The 16,841-nt window shown below is 41.4% G+C and overlaps 1 protein-coding gene across 1 annotated transcript in view; it reads left to right on the top strand.

The window, feature by feature from the left end:
* Positions 1-16,841, top strand: part of Cpped1 (calcineurin like phosphoesterase domain containing 1) — a 142,895-nt gene that overhangs the window by 66,577 nt on the left and 59,477 nt on the right. The gene's annotated exons all lie outside the window — the stretch shown is intronic.

Raw genomic sequence — 16,841 nt, 5'->3', positions numbered from 1 at the left:
CAGTTGACAGTGGATATATAGTTTACTTTGGAATGTTCAAAGCAGTGATCTGGCCAGCTGTTGGAGAAGGAGCTGTTTGGCTTTAGTAGCTCTCTTCTCAGGGCAACACCTAAGGGAAGGTGTGACAGCTGCCTGCAAAGTGGCTGGATGGCTTACCCATGACAGCTGTAATGGCTTTTCTTGGTTGTCAACTTGACTACATCTGGAATTAACTAAAACTCAAAAATAGAGAGGCACACCTGTGAGGAGGTTTTTGCTAATTTGAAGTGGGAGGATCCACTTCTAATTCGGATCTTTGAGATGGGAAGTCACACCTCTAATCTGGGCCACACCTGCCGGCAGCCTGTGTAAGAACATAGAAGATGAAGCTTTGCTGTTTGCATGCTTACTCCTGTTTTGCTAGCAAGTCAGTTTCTTTACTGGCATTGGTGTTAACTTCTTAGAGATTCCAGCATCTACTGAAGACCAGCTGAGACATCCCACCTTATGGACTGAGCAACTACTGGGTTCTTGGACCTTCCATTCATAGGTAGCTGTTGTTGGATTAGCTGGACTCAAGCCTGTAAGTATTATGTATAGAGGGGGTGGGAGAAAGAGAAAGAGATTCATTGTATAAGTTCTGTTACTCTAGAGAACTCTACTAATACAACACCTTAGACGATTTAACTGGAGAAAACACCAGTGTGCTCCCACAAGGCTCTGAAGTGAAATTACCATGCTTGACTGTACCCTCGCTAGGTCCCAGAGAAGCAGGATGTCGCCAGGTGCTTTTCTGTACTTTGACTGCCCGTTATTCTGTCCCCCCTAAGGCCCGAGTGGATCTTTGCATTCATTTTGCTGAGATGCTGTCCTTTACCCTCTCCTGTCCTAACATCCTTCTTACTCAGCCGGGAAACTGCCTTTGGCTATTTCAGCTGGCTCAAAACTCCTAATGTGCATGCAGAGGGTTTCAGGCGCTTCCTGCCCCACGACTGCCGTACCCAATACATACAGTCAGTATCTAGAACATACAGGGGCTTCCTGCTCCACGACTGTCGTACCCAATACATACAGTCAGTATCTAGAACATACAGGCGCTTCCTGCCCCACGACTGTCATACCCAATACATACAGTCACCTGTAAGAGTCACCCGACCCTCCTGGGAATGGGGACCAGACATGAGCACAGTGATGATTTGTATTCATTAGGAAGTCTTTGGCTTACAGGTAAAGGGTAGGGTGGCAATTAAAGCAGGGCTTCTCTTTCTCACATGAGGTAAATGCAGTCAGTGTCTTACACTGGCTCAGTTAACACATTGCCTCAATAACTCCTGGTTGGAGAATAACCACAGCAGACTGGGTATCTCTTCTCCAGGAGAAAGAAGGGAAGCTGTACCACTGACCCCATCCCTGTGATAATAAAGCTCATGTGCTCTCCCTAATTATCCCTAGCTGTTTGCTGCTCCTTAGTCTTTGTCCTTTGGCCTCCTTCAGTCAGAGAAAGGCTACAAACTATACAGGTAGCTTTCCTAGCACCAGAATTGATATGATGAACCCCACAGCCTTGATCATCCTTGTGTTCTGTCTCAGTGTCTGCTGTAGCCCAAGTACTAGTGTAGGCACTTTCCCAACACACACACACGCACACACACACACACACACACACACACACACACACACTTTCTTATTGTTGTTTCAGTTCTGAAAAGGTGGATACTGTGGTTCTTATCTTGTGATTAGAAACAGTTTCTGGAAGAGTCATGGACTGGCTGTGTCTGTGCACCCCTGGATGGACAGAATCACAACACTCAAGCAGCTCCCTCCAAAAGCTGCCCAGCTTCCATGGTGTGGCATTGCCTCCCTGAGCCCTCTTTGACCACATGTGGAATCCCAATGTGGGTCTTTTTCTACTGGATGATCACTTACCCATCAGTTGAGCTTCAGTGCTAAAAATACGTTGCTAAAATGGTTTGCAACAGAAAAAAATGAAGTTATAATTCGGGGTGACTTTTGTGTTGGCAGCCCTAACGAAGTGGCATTCACTTTATGAGCAGGGTTATCACTTTTAACACAGGGCCTCATTTGGTGGGCTACTTAATAGGCCTTTAACCAGTAGTTGGTCCCCACTCTTAAGGCTCTAAGTAATTTGCATAACCTTTTCCAGTTTCAGGAGGGAAAGCACTTTGCCAGAGGCTTTGCCCTTTTATTATTGCTGAAAAATCCTAGCATCTCTGTTTCAGAATAAATGAAACAGTGGTCATCCATATTCATGTCCACAGCTTACAGTTATGCATTTGAGAACTAAAATATTCCCAGACATTTCATCCCTACAACATGTTTTTTTAATAATGTGCAGGGGTTTTTGGTGCATGTGATTATAAAAGTAATAGATACGCGATTGGAAGAAAGTTGAGAAGAATGCGAAAAATTACTCCTAATTCTACACCACCCAGAGGCAATGAGATTAACATATTGACATTTCCTTCCTAATCTTTTTAATGTATTTTTCATGGCTGAATTCCTACTCCCTTTGCAGTCTCCTGTGCTGCATGCAGTAGGTCACACAGACAAGCCTCCTTGTTACTGCAAGTACCTCTGTGAATGGCTGCAAAATGCACTTTGCCGCGAGCATGCTTCCTTTCTGGTTTACTTCCCTCCTGATGGACAGACACTTGGGTAATCTTGGGAAGTCATGATATTTACCTGTTCTAGTTCACATCTCTGTTGCTGTGATAAACACCATGACCAAAAATAACATGGGGAGGAAAGGGTTTGTTTCATCTTCCACTTCCAAGTGACAGCCCATCTTCAAGGAAAGCCTGTACCGGCGTAAATAAATGCAAGGCTGATATTAAAGAATATATACAGCTTTAATGTTTAAATAAACTTACAGAACCAAGGTTCCCGCGCCGCCATTTTCACAGGAGTCAGGAAAAGGGAGGAGCCCCCTCCCGCACGCCCGATTTATTCATACGCATTCGCCCGAGGCAAACCCGCCCCCTAAAGGGGCTGGCTTAACCCTACATCTTCCCCTTTTGTCTAAATAAGACAGAACTAAACCAAATATAACTATAAACAATAATAACAAATGATAAATATAACAAACAATATTGAGAACAAAAGTTTTAGTCTAAATAATGTAGAGAGTAACTACAATTAAATAATCTTCAACTCCATCAAAGATCTGAGAAGGGAATAAATATTACTTAACAAATGAGAGATATCCAAAATGTGCAACAAATGACAGAGACAACTGACTACCTGGGCAATCACCCAAAGTCTCGTTTGCAATGTTGAGTCAACCAACTTTGGCTAAGGCCTAACATAACTGACATACCATTATCAAATGCAAGGAACTTTCTTAGAATTATCCTACCCTGTCTTGGCAAGATAAGACAATCCTGTTTCATATCTTAGTCAGTAGTTCAGGTATGGGCTTTTCTTAACCCAAAGGCCAGTTCTGCCAAGAAGACAAGCTCCCAGTGGAGTGTCTTTGGTGCTCAACGTTCTCTCGGGAGTAGAGTGGTGTTGCCAGGAGTAATTGTGTCTCATAGGCACAGAATTCTAGGTTAGATTAAAGGCCATTTTCTACAGCTCTTCAAAGAGGCTGAAGATTATACTATCTATACTAAATATAATCTCTATGTATCTAAAAGACCTGATTAACCTAAAAATAAATATGACAAACATATAATTCTCAATACCTATCTAATTTGAAAACTAAGAGAATAAACAACTGTGCAATATATGAAGACAATGATCTTCACCTGTAAACAATGTCATTACATATCAAATGTAAACAATGTTATTACATAAATAGTATCAGAGGTAGAAATTTACATTGTGATATGATAGATGTATTCATACAATATAAGCATACTCTTATACAAAAATAGAGGTAGGAACACTCACATTCAATATTCAATATATCAATATACAAGAAACAGTACCAATATAATTTTCTAAAAACAGTAAGTCACAAATACCAATCATCCCATCAAACCAGTTAATCCCCCCTTTTTTTGAATATACCCCTAATTCCATACAATATCTCTCCATCCCCTCAACCCTAAACCAACCACTTAAAGATGTCCTTAACCCTGTGGGCAACCTCTAACAGAGGTCCCTAACCTCTGTTGGGAGAGGGGACATCATCCTCTTAGATTGCTTCTAGCTGACATGGGGGTGACGTTCTTCTTAGGGGCCCCTGTGAAAGCAAATGATGGTAAAATTCCCAAATTAACCTTTGACTTAAGAAAATTATAACTAGTCTATGAGCGTTTTGAGAATGTCCAGCCAGAGTGTTGTCAAAAATGTACATCATTCGAAATTGTCTCCTGCAGTTGGTACCAAAAAGCAGGTCTAATATTAGAACTTAAAAAAAAATTCATGACGTCATAAAAACCAGATTGAGTTGATGTTGTGGGGCCCCATCTTCATCCTGGAAACTTCAAAGATTACTGTAGGAAAATATGTTGCTTGTTATGGAAAATTTAAACATTAACAACAAGGACATATACTAACATATAAAGAAAGACACAGATATGAGGAAAGGCAAAGAAAGTTTATCAAGTATAAAATTATTCTTATTCTATCCCATTTCATGGCTCCTGACCTGAGACAGAAACTCTGATATATCTCTTATCAACAGGCTTGGAATTGAAGAGGGACTGAGCCATAGTCCAACTCCAAAACCAGCTCTACACATTTGTAAAGAAGTGTTCAATAAAACATATAAATATATATAAAAAATCAATACTTACAGTATGTATAGAATTTTATTGTTGTACTTAGTGGGTCGTAACTATTTTCCATCCATCAGTAATTAAATATTCAGGGTCCCTTAAATTCTTTGAAGATAAGTATTTTCCTGTGGAGATAAGAAAAGAGCCCTGCCCCCAACCGATCTGTAAACCTTACCCTCAGTATGCTTGCCATCCTTGTGAATGAATTGTTATTTATCTTTTCCAAGTGACTTCTCTTCTTCAAACCGAACCTTTATTAATTTTGACGGTATCCATAATTTTTCCTCACTTGTGGAGATAAGAGCAAAACCCCTTCCCCAACGCAGCACATCTCCTGGCTTCCATTGTGAGGTCAGCAAATCCTTGAAATAAACTGGTTGATTTAGTTCAGCAGACTTTTCCATTATCTAATGTCTTTCTGCAGCCATCGTTCCCTTCTCATTAGCGTTGAGAAAATTCAAGGTTAACAAACCATTATGTAACCTATTTCTGGGGGTGTTTTCCACCCCTTTCTGTTTGCTCAACATATCCTTTATAGTTAGATTTGATCTTTCTATGACTGCTTGACCTGTAGGATTGTATGGTATACCTGTAACATGCTTGATATTGTAATAATCAAAAAACCGTTTCATTTTCCTAAAGACATAAGCAGGACCATTATCTGTCTTTATTTGTGTAGGTATACCCATGATAGCCATGACTTCTAATAAATGAGTGATTACTGAATCAGCTTTTTCTGAACTTAAAGCAGTTGCCCACTGAAAGCCTGAATAAGTGTCAATGGTGTGATGAACATACTTCAATTTGCCAAATTCTGCAAAGTGGAACACATCCATCTGCCAGATTTCATTCCTATGGGTGCCCTTCGGATTAGCCCCTGCAGGCAGTGGCGTTTGGTTATAGAAAGAGCAGGTAGGGCATTTCTTTACAATCTCCTTAGCTTGTTGCCATGTAATAGAAAACTCTTTCTTCAAACCTTTGCTATTAACATGATGTTTTTTATGAAATTCAGAGGCTTGTAGCACACTACCAATCAGTAATTGATCAATTTCTGCATTACCTTGTGCTAGAGGACCTGGCAGACCCGTATGGGATTGGATGTGTGTTATGTACATAGGGCAAAGCCTGTTCCTGATCAAATCTTGGACCTGGATAAACAATGAGGTTAGTTCTGTATCATCAGGTATAAATTCAGCAGTTTCAATATGTAAAATAACTCTTTCTGCATATTGTGAATCAATAACTATATTAATAGGTTCTTTAAAGTCTCTTAGTACCATAAGAATGACATATAATTCTGCCTTCTGAACAGAATCATAAGGACTTTGTTCCACCTTACCCAAGTCTTCTGATTTGTAACCTGCCTTCCCTGATTTATTGGCATCAGTATAGAATGTACAGGTTCCAGTTATTGGAGCATCATGGACGATTTGAGGAAGGATCCAAGAAGTTCTCTTTATGAAGTTAAGCTGCTTGCTTTTTGGATAGTTGTTATTAATGTCTCCCAAAAAATTAGCACAAGCTCTTTGCCATGGTTCATTATCTTCCCATAATTTCTTTAGTTCATCAGCAGTGAAAGGCACTATAAGTTCTGCTGGGTCTATGCCTGCTAGTTGACAAAGTCTCAGCTTGCCTTTTATAATTAACTCAGAGACTTTTTCCACATAAGTTTTCAGTTTCTTGCTTGGTTTATGTGGTAAAAAGATCCATTCCAAGATAATATCATCTCTCTGCATTAAAATTCCTGTAGGAGAAATTTTTGATGGTAATATGATGAGAATACAATTGAGCTCTGGATTCACTCTGTCCACATGTGCCTGTTGTAATTTCTTCTCAATCATTGTCAGTTCCTTTTCTGCTTCAGCTGTTAATTCTCTGGGACTGTTTAAATCTTTATCACCATCCAAGGTTTTGTTCAAATGAATTATTAGATCAGGTGTTATCCCAATAGCTGGTCGTAGACTGGAAATGTCTCCTAACAGTCTTTGAAAGTCATTAAGAGTCCATAGGCGATCTCTCCGAATTTGTGCCTTTTGTGTCTTAATTTTTTGCAAACCTATTCTATAACCTAAATAATTAACAGAATCTCCCTTCTGAATCTTTTCAGGAGCAATTTGCAATCCCCATTTGGGTAAAAGTATCTGTATTTCTTCAAACAGTCTGTTCAAGGTATCTATGTTTGAATCGGATAACAAAATGTCGTCCATGTAATGGTATACTATAGATTTGGGAAATTTCTTGCATATTATTTGCAATGGTTGGTTCACAAAATATTGGCACAGGGAGGGGCTATTTAACATACCCTGGGGGAGGACGGCCCAATGGTACCTCCTCGAAGGTTGAGAATTGTTATAAGTAGGCATTGTGAAGGCAAATTTTTCTCTGTCTTCTTTTTGCAAAGGTATAATGAAAAAACAATCCTTTAAATCAATAACTATGAGAGGCCATCCTTTTGGTAATAAAGAGGGCAAAGGAATTCCAGATTGCAGAGGGCCCATAGGTTGAATAACCTTGTTGATGGCCCTGAGATCTGTCACCATTCTCCATTTACCTGATTTTTTCTTAACCACAAATACAGGAGAATTCCAAGGGCTGGTAGATTCTTCTATATGTCCAGCATCTAGTTGTTCTTGTACCAGCTGTTCTAAGGCCTGTAACTTTTCCTCAGCTAAAGGCCATTGCTTTGTCCATATTGGTTTCTCAGTCAACCATTTTAGAGGCAAGGCTGTTGGTATCTCTGAAGGGACATCAATTGCTTGTTCTTGCACAGCCCGAATGGCCGGTTTTCTCTGTTTGTAATATCTTTTAATATTATTCTCAGAAATATAGGCTCGAGAAGTAGCAGGAATGTTAATTTGGGTATTCCATTGTTGTAATAGGTCACGACCCCATAAATTCATTGCAATATTGGCTACATATGGCCTTAATTTTCCTATTTGTCCCTCTGGCCCTATACATTCAACCCATCTCGTGCTCTGCCTTACTCAAGATAGGGTTCCAATTCCCAGGAGCTGAACATTTACATTCTGAAGAGGCCAATATGGATGCCAAGATTCTGGGGTAATGATACTTACATCAGCACCTGTGTCCAGCAGGCCAGTAATAAAAATGCCATTTACACACACTCTCAGCTTAGGTCTTTGATCATTTATAGAAGGTTGCCAAAACACACATAACTCATCTTTCTGATCACTATTGCTTGTAACAGTAGGCATGTGGTTTCCTAATTGTCCTGACGAGGCATCTTCTCTGCAGAAACTGGAAATGACTGAACCATGTTTGCCATGGGGGCCTGTGAGGACCCCCTCTCACGTTTCCCATCTGTATCAGGTTGCCTTGTCTATCCCTTGTAGACCTGCCTTCATTTGTCCAATGTCTGCCTTTTCCACATCTTCTACATAAACCTGAAGGCTGAGTCCTTCTATTTCTGTTATTTCTAGAAGATGCATTATTATTATTATTTCTGAAAATCCGTTGTTTACAATTCCTTTTCATATGACCCATTTTGCCACAATTAAAACATTTGGTATTCTGGTGTCTCCTTTTACCATTGGAAATTGCTTCTTCTACCCATGCTTCAGTGCCATAGTCAAATGTGTCAACATTCATTGTATGCAAGACCTATTCTTTTAAGGGTGCTGATCTGAACTTTAAAGGCCCCAAGATCTTTTTGCATTCCACATTTGCATTTTCGTAAGCCAAAGACTCAATCATTATATGTCTTACTTCTGGGTCAGATATCCCTATTTGTACAGCCTTAGTTAGTCTTTGTAAAAAGTCACTAAAGGGTTCTCTCTGACCCTGTTTAACTCTGACAAATGATTCCATTCTCTGTCCTGGGTCTTGTACCCTGTCCCAAGCCCTTAAGAATGCTGTAGTACACATGGAGAGTGTGTTTTCATCCAAATTAGCTTGTTCCTGAGGGTCAGAAAAGAGCCCTTCACCTAGAATTTTATCTAGGGAAATGTCAATTCCCTTCGCCTTTTCCTGTTGTTCTAAAAGTCTAGCCTCTTGCCTGAATAAGCATTTCCATTTCAATTGCGGTCCACTCTCAAGGACCGCTGAGCTCAGCTGGAGCCAGTCCGAGGGGGTTGCTCTGCTTGTTATGGCCCAAGATTTTAGCATCTCTTTAACAAAAGAGGCGTGCATCCCAAAAGACATGATGGCCTGTTTAATTTCTTTGAGATCATTCATACGGACAGGCTCCCATGTATCTTCCTTGATGACCCTAGGGTTTCTGGCACCAATCACCTTTTCTGTTGTTATTACTGGAAAGGCATGTAGAGCTTCGTGGAAATTGTCCCGGAGGGATTTATCCACAGATGTAGTTAAAATTTGCCTTTCTACCCTTTGCTCTTCTTCATCAGAATTTAGAAATTCCTCAGTCTTTTCAATTCTATTCACCATTGTTTATTGCAATGTCTGAATCTCCTGTCAAGAATTATGTTCCAAAACCTTCATTGAGGATTTTAAAGTGTGAAATTTGTCCATTAGAGATAACTTGTCATTTTTAGACCTAATTTTTATGGCATAAACTGTGCCTTCTTGTATTGACAATCTTTCTGCCAATCTGTCATAAGCTTTAGACAAAATTCGATTGTCACATTCAGCAGTTTTGATTCTCTCAGTTAATGTTTCAGTTCCTACAGAAAGGGACTGCTGGAACTTACCATCTAATTCAGCTGTTTCTTCTTCCATAGTAATGAATTTCTCCTTAACATCAGCCTGTACCTTTTCTAAATTTTGCTCAGTTAACCGAGTCATGTGAAACAAAGATCTGTTTTCTTCCTGGAGAACTTCAAACTGATTCTTGAGAAGATTGTTGTCATTCTCAATAGTTTTTAAACGTTCAACCTCTGCCTTAAGAGACTTCATCATTTTCCTATTATCAAACCACATAGTGCTAAGGAAAATTACGAATCCCAGAAATATCCATAGATGTGGGGTGATAGACACCTCTTGTAAAATCTCCCACATGGTACACTCAAAAAAGCTATGAAAATCTAAAACAGTCACGTTCTCAGACATTTTATTTATAAAAGAAAAAATTCTTTTACCTGCAATGACCGGTTCCTGCCAGTGGTGGCGAAAGAGTCCACTTGAGTCCACGTGGCCTAAGTCTGAAATAAATGACTCAAAAACAAAAATTGGAGCAGACACCAGGCTGATAAATAACAATTGGGCCAGAAAGTGAACAGAGAGAAAAGCTGCCAAAGTGAACAAATCAAAGGGATGCCGGCGTGTTTTAGCCGGCTCACAGGGCCGCTGTCACGTGACCCGAGCGCTGGCCGGCAGAGGTGGGAGGGGAACAGGGACTGATCACGCTGTTACAGAGGCGCTTGTGCCACTGTCAGTCAGGGCGGGGCCGGGGAGTGCTAATACTCTCGTCCCGTTTGACTTTTTAGCAGGCATCAGGAAAGATCGAGTCGCTCAGAATCTCAGCTGCGTCCGCAGCCGTAGTAGGACCGGCAAGGTGCCACGCACCCAGGGAGACCTCCAGGGGGGAGGTGCCACTGGGAGCGGTCACCCCCAGGAGCCTCCGATTTTGGGGTGGGTATCCACAACGCCCCACGGGGCAGGCGCCAAATGTACCGGCGTAAATAAATGCAAGGCTGATATTAAAGAATATATACAGCTTTAATGTTTAAATAAACTTACAGAACCAAGGTTCCCGCGCAGCTGTTTTCACAGGAGGCAGGAAAAGGGAGGAGCTGCCTCCCGCACGCCCAATTTATTCATACGCATTCGCCCGAGGCAAACCCGCCCCCTAAAGGGGCTGGCTTAACCCTACAAAAGCCAAAGCAGAGACCATGAGCGAGCACTCCACGCTGGCTTGTATCCAGGCGTCCATTCAGCTGCCTTTCTTATACTTCCCAGGACCACCTGTTTAGAGCACCAGCCACAGTGGCCTGGACATTCCTCCACCAATTAGGAATCAAGAAAATGTTGCACAGACATGGCTACAGGCCAGTCTAATGAAGGCAACTCCTCCAGGGTCCCTCTTACAAGGAGTCTCTAACCAGTGCCTTCAGTAGCTAAGTTTTCTAAGAAAGAATAGTCCAGATCTAGATAAAAGCCAGTAGGTTCTCTGCCTGCACTGGGTGCTGTGCCCACACCAGGAATGGTAGTGCACACCATAATTTCACTGGTTTGGAGTGAGGTAGGAGGATTCTGAGCTTAAGGCCAGCCTGGGCTACACATGAAGACCACTCATAAAAAAGGGAGCAAGTGTGTAAACAGAAGTTTCTTATCCCCACTACCTGATCCCAAATAACTGACTCAGGGGATGAATATGAATTATAAATTCTCAGCCAATAGCTCAGGCTTGTTACTAGCTAACTCTTAGATATTTCTATCTATATTTTCCCACGTGGCTTGGCACATTCATCTCCTGCTCCCTCTGTGTCTAGGTGGTGACTCCTGACTCCTCCCTTCTCCTTCCCTTCATCTTTAGTTTGGTTGCCCAACCTTCCTGGCTACTATCCAATCAACATTTTATAAAACCAAGTCAAGTGACAAATCTTTACAGTGTACAAGAGGATTATTCCATAGCATTTCCCCAATTTTGTCTAATTTAAAAGGAAGATTTTAACTGTAACATAATAAGATTATAACAAAACAGTTATCAAGTAAAAATTCCAGTTACAATATCAAGTCTATTTGTATTTGGCAAAATTAGATAATATGTTCTATTATCAAGCTTATCTTTATGTGTCCAAAGTTTTATACCTAATTTATCTTTTATCATAACTAAAGAAAGCTATAACTATCTAGTCTTCAATTGCATCAAAGACCTGAGAAGGAAATAATATTACCTGAGTGAACAGAAAGTATAGAGAAATCAACTTCCAAAACTAAGAAATGACTGAAACAGCTGGCTCCCTAGACAATCACCCAAAGCTCCTCTGTAATGCTGGGGCATCCATCTCTGGCCTACAGGCCTAGCATGTCTGGCAGACTTTCCTGTGAATCAGGGAATTTTGAAGGACTGTCTTACCTTGTCTTGGCAAAGTTCAGCAGTCATCTTTCTTGTATCCTGCTGGTCCAGTTTGGACAGTATATTGTCAGCAACTGAGGCAAGGGCAGTTTTTTCCCCTTTGGCTAGTTTTTTGGCATAAAGTAAACAAGCTTCATACAGAGTTTCTCTGGTGCCCATTATCTTCTCTGAAATAAATTGGTGCTGCCAAGAACAGACTTGCCTCACTGTCTTGAAAAGTCTAAGTTCTCAAAACATTTTAAATGCCATATTCTGTAGGTCTTTGAAGTGTTTGAAGATTACATATTCATCTGAAATATATCTCTGAATTACTTTGAAAACCTAACTAACATGACTATAAGTTTGCTATTACAGATGACTTTTAATCTGTATTTCTTTTTTTGTTTTTAAAACATTTAGTTTTTAATTTTATTTTATATTCCAGTCCACTTTTCTTCCCACCATTCTTCCTGCCCCCACCTTCCCCACCCCACCCTGCATAATCTGTATTTCTTAATTGTATGTTTTTAAATGAGTTGCATAAACATAATACCCTAAACAAGAATAGAAATATACAAACAGTATAACAAAATTAACTTTAAATTTGTATCAATAAGTCAAAATTCATACCAATGTAAAATATGTAAGATTAATAGTTGGTTTTTGGCTTAAAGTAGATTCAATAGTCTATCATTTTGTCCTATCCTTTCTATATCCCCCTTTTACGTTCAGAACAAGATCCCTACATCTAATCTCCTTTGTTCAGCTTTTTTCCTGATTATTATCCATAATAACTTGTAACCAACCCCATTAAATGATTAGAAACATTCATAATTTATTTTTGGGAATGTGAATATAGCTCTCTAGACTACTCTACTATCTAGATTTGGGATGCTAGTAATCTTTGGGGGACCCTAAGAAAATTTGGGATTATGGCTAAGTCTTGGCTGGCGTGGTTTGTGAGCTGGTCCACCTCAGCTAGCAGCCCTAAAGCTGTTCTGGATGAAGAACTTCAAAGAGACTGCAACAGAGGCATTTTGAGATGCTGGATTACCTGGGCCATTTGTTTTTTTTTTTTGTTTTTTTTTGTTTTTTTTTTGGTATCTGGTTCCCTCGTTTGGATGATACATAAGCTTTTAAAGGTAGCATACATTAATGCAAGTATAGACTGTGCATTGTACACAAGTCAACCAAAGTTAATTTGTTGTTATGTGTTTAAGCGGGTAAAATATATAGCACATGTCTTGCAGTTTCTCCAGGTTTATTTTTTTTTTTATGTCTGCAGTCAGGATTTCAGGGGATCTTCCTCAATCAAACCTGATTTTCCTTAACCCAGAATAAATCCATATCCTCTCATTTCCTGTGGAAATAAAAGCCTAACCTCTTAAAGGAGCCATGCCTCTGCTCATTGTCAGGAAACAGAACCCACCCAAGAAGCTGTGCTTGACTCTGTTATTTTGTGTGCTTAGAATCTTTATAAAGACTTGGTCAGGTTTTATGTGCCACATGTTGGAATGCCATATGTAAACAGATGTTTCTTTCCCACCTGCTAGTTCTCAAATAAGCTTTCAGAGGCTGAATAGGAATTATAAATGCTTGACCAATAGCTCAGGCTTATTACTAGCTAACTCTCACACTATTTCTTTTTTGCATTTACCTCTGTGGAATAGAATTTAACTGATTCTTGAAGCAAATAGAAGCTTCTAAACAGTGAGAGCTAAAATCCCCAAATATCTTATCATCTTCTCATCTATGGGTAAAGCCAGGAAGTATATACATAACCCTGATTTAAATGTGTGAGACAGGGTTCTCTATAGGAACAGAACTAATTGTGTGTGTGTGTGTATTATGCATATATACATATATGTGTACACACACACACACACACATATAATAAGAGGAATTCAGAAGATTGGCTTACCTGATGGGTTTGCTGGTACAAGAGGAGCAGTCTGTGTTCTGGAAAGGCTGAGCAGCCAGTAGCTGCATATTCCACAAGGCCGAGTGTCTCTGCAGTCCTTGTTTGGTGCCAAAGGCCTGGAGACTCTTAGAGAAGCTGATCTTTAGTCCATGTTGGAAGGCAGAAGAAGCTGGATTTGGTTATCAGGAAAGGATACAGCAGCAGGAAGAAAAGCAATTGGGTGGGCACACTCAACATCAGGGTGCGAGACTTGCAGGGCTGCTCTCTCCTTGGCCTTCTCTCTCTTTATCTGTGTGTGTGTGTCTGTCTGTCTGTCTGTTTGTCTGTCTCTGTCTGTCTCTCTGTCTGTCTCTGTCTCTGTCTCTCTCTGTCTCTCTCTCTCTCTCTGGGTCACCGGTCAGAAGATGCTGCTTACTTCAAGGGAGGGGTTTCTCCCTTCAGTCAATCCTTTCTGGAGATCCCTCATAGACCCACCAGGAGGTACACCCTCCCGTTTGTTGTAGATTGCATTAAGTTGACCAGTGAAATGAGTCCTCATACTTACGACGGCTAAACCTGGGATTATTTGACCATGTAATGATGTTAAAAGCAGTTCAGTTCGTGTGATGTCAAAACCATACTTTGAGGTTTGAGTTTGGACTCCTTTCTTGAGCGGTGCCACATCGTTCCACTCTTTCCAGAGCGTTGTTGACCAGCTGCATTGTTCCCACGCAGCCCTGTGGTGACGAGATACGCAGAGACACTGGGTTGTGTTGTTGTTACTCAGGGATGTTCTGAAGGCCTAGATGGGGCAAATCTATTTTCAGCTTAAAATATTTTCATGTACTTATCATAAGTTGAGAAGCATCTGTACTTTGGTATATGAATTCAGGGTTCCTCTGAACTGTCCTGCTTATAGGGACTGTCCAGGTCTGGCTCACCGAAACCAAGTCAGAACATAGAAGTACTGGCATCAGCTCAGTTAGACGACGCAGGGCAACTTGTTCCCTCGGTGGGAAGAGTCTGACTCACTTCTTCTCCAGGGTGAAGTGATGACCCATAATGGTATCCATGCATGGCTTTCTTCCCCCAGTTGGGGGTAGTTTGATCTAAATATAACCTCATTTCCTCATTGGGGTGCTGAGGGGAAGAGGCCCCCTTTTGACCTCTTGCAGAATTATTTAATCAGTACACAAGCCATTTCTGGGCAGAGTGCAGCTTTCCACAGCACACTGGTGAAAATGTTTGTCCTGTATCTTATCTTACAGTGACTTACATTTACCCAGGCTTGCAGTGGACAAGGCGATGCCCTTGCTGCTTCATAGAAATGACCTACTTCGTCTTCTGAACTGTCCTGTGAACGGGATGGGCTAACTCTTTTTATCATGTGGTTGGCTCTAAGTTACGTGCGAGGAAGGGACGTGCATTGCTTGTTGGTGGCAGTTCCATCTATTTTCCCAAGGAAAAGGCAAAACTAATCGTTGTTTCTTAGCTGTCATGGAAGTAGAACAAATTGTCAGGTCCATAAAAGGAGTTTCTCCCTCACAAGGTCTCTCCATCCCTGGGCACTATCATGGGGCAGCTTCCTCCTAATGATTGTTCAGGTATCCTCCCAGCTTCTCTTGGCAGCCTTCACTCCTTTCCTGACTTCAGCCCAGAGGTTCTCTAGAAACCATGGCCTCTAGAAACCATCATGTCTATGATGAATACCGCTGAAGCAATATGACGGGAACACACAGGCACCTCTCTCTGTCTCCCCACTCCCTCTTAGTCGTGGGTCTCAGCAGGTGCACAGTCCGGCCTGTTCTGATGAACAGTGTTAGGAGGACCCCAGACTCTTCGGGCAGCCGGGCTGTATTTTAATATCTTTGAAGGCAGAAAAGCTTGTCTTGTAATTATAGGACCTTGCCCTTGAACTGGGTGTATGTCTCTGTTTTTGAGCATGTGCCTGGTATTTGTGAGACCTGTGCCTTGAAGCAAACACAGCTACATAATTGTTACTGTTTTGTGGTAGACAAAGGCAGGGTTGTGATTCACACTTTTACCTTTTTGTTTCCCTGTCTTTATCATGAGTTAAACGTTGTCACAATTACGAGAAACAGCAGCCCCTGACTGTCACCCTGTCTTCACTCACCCCCAGTGAGCGTCCCAGTTTGTTCCCATAGTCTAAATGCCGTGCTGGCTTTGCTATTCCTGCATCTGCTCAGTGATGAAGACACAGCCCCGCCCTTCCTCCATCTACCTCTTGCCCCAGGTCATTAGGTCTGATTTCAGTTACACGAGCATTCAATGCTGATGACTTCTTACCTATATGAACATTATTTTAAGCATTATTCATAGTCAAATCATGTGTGTGTGTGTGTGTGTGTGTGTGTGTGTGTCCCTATTCCAGGCTTTCCTTCACGTTTGTCTAATGTTAGACCCCCATTTGCTTCCCTGTTAGATGAATTCCAGCTTCTAGGCTTCTGGGAAAATCCCTCCTTCCACCTCCACTCAGCTGACAGGTTTTCCAGTCTGGCTAAGCAGCAAGTGATAGGCGACTGCCATTTGTTATCTCTGAGCAGTGTTTCTGTTTCAAGACAAGTCCTCACTATACAGCCCTGGCTGTCTGGAACTCACTCTGTAACCCAGGCTGGCCTTGAACTCACAGAGATCCTCCTGCCTCTGTTCCCTGAGTGCTGGGCTGAGCACAGGAGTTACCTGTGGCTTCCTCATCTTTGCCCCTCGGGTGTGAGTTTTAAGCCATTCTGTTCCATTGCTGCTCTTGATGCTTTATTTGAAACTGGGAGAGCGTAGCATCTTTTGTTACAACCAAACTGCTCAGATAACGGTGCCACACCACATTTGAGTCTCTGAGATCTCTAGACTTGTGCTCTAGGAAGTCTTCTACAGTTAATCCCTTAGTTTCCTCTGTGTTTCTGATGATCTCGTCTGGTCTGCAGATCTGCTCCCCCTTTCCTAGCCCCCCTTTTCTTTCTCATTCTACTTCTTAAGATTGTTTCTTAACTTTAACCTTCTGTCATTTTCTTTCTGTAGACATTTTAAAATAGGATTTAATTTCCTTATATGTATATGTTTATGTGCATCTACACCCGTGGCTGTGTGCCCACAGAGGCCAGATATACCCTGAAACTGGAGTTGCAGGCAGTCGTAACCTGCCTGCCTGGTGTGCTGGGGTTTGCACTTCACTCCTCTGCAAGGACAGCATGCATCTTAGCCACCCAGACATCTCCTCAGGCCC

Source organism: Microtus pennsylvanicus, chromosome 11 (genome assembly GCF_037038515.1).
Source record: "Microtus pennsylvanicus isolate mMicPen1 chromosome 11, mMicPen1.hap1, whole genome shotgun sequence".
NCBI lineage: Eukaryota > Metazoa > Chordata > Mammalia > Rodentia > Cricetidae > Microtus > Microtus pennsylvanicus.
The sequence above is the reverse complement of the archived record's forward strand: the minus strand, read 5'-3'. Positions and strand labels throughout refer to the sequence as shown.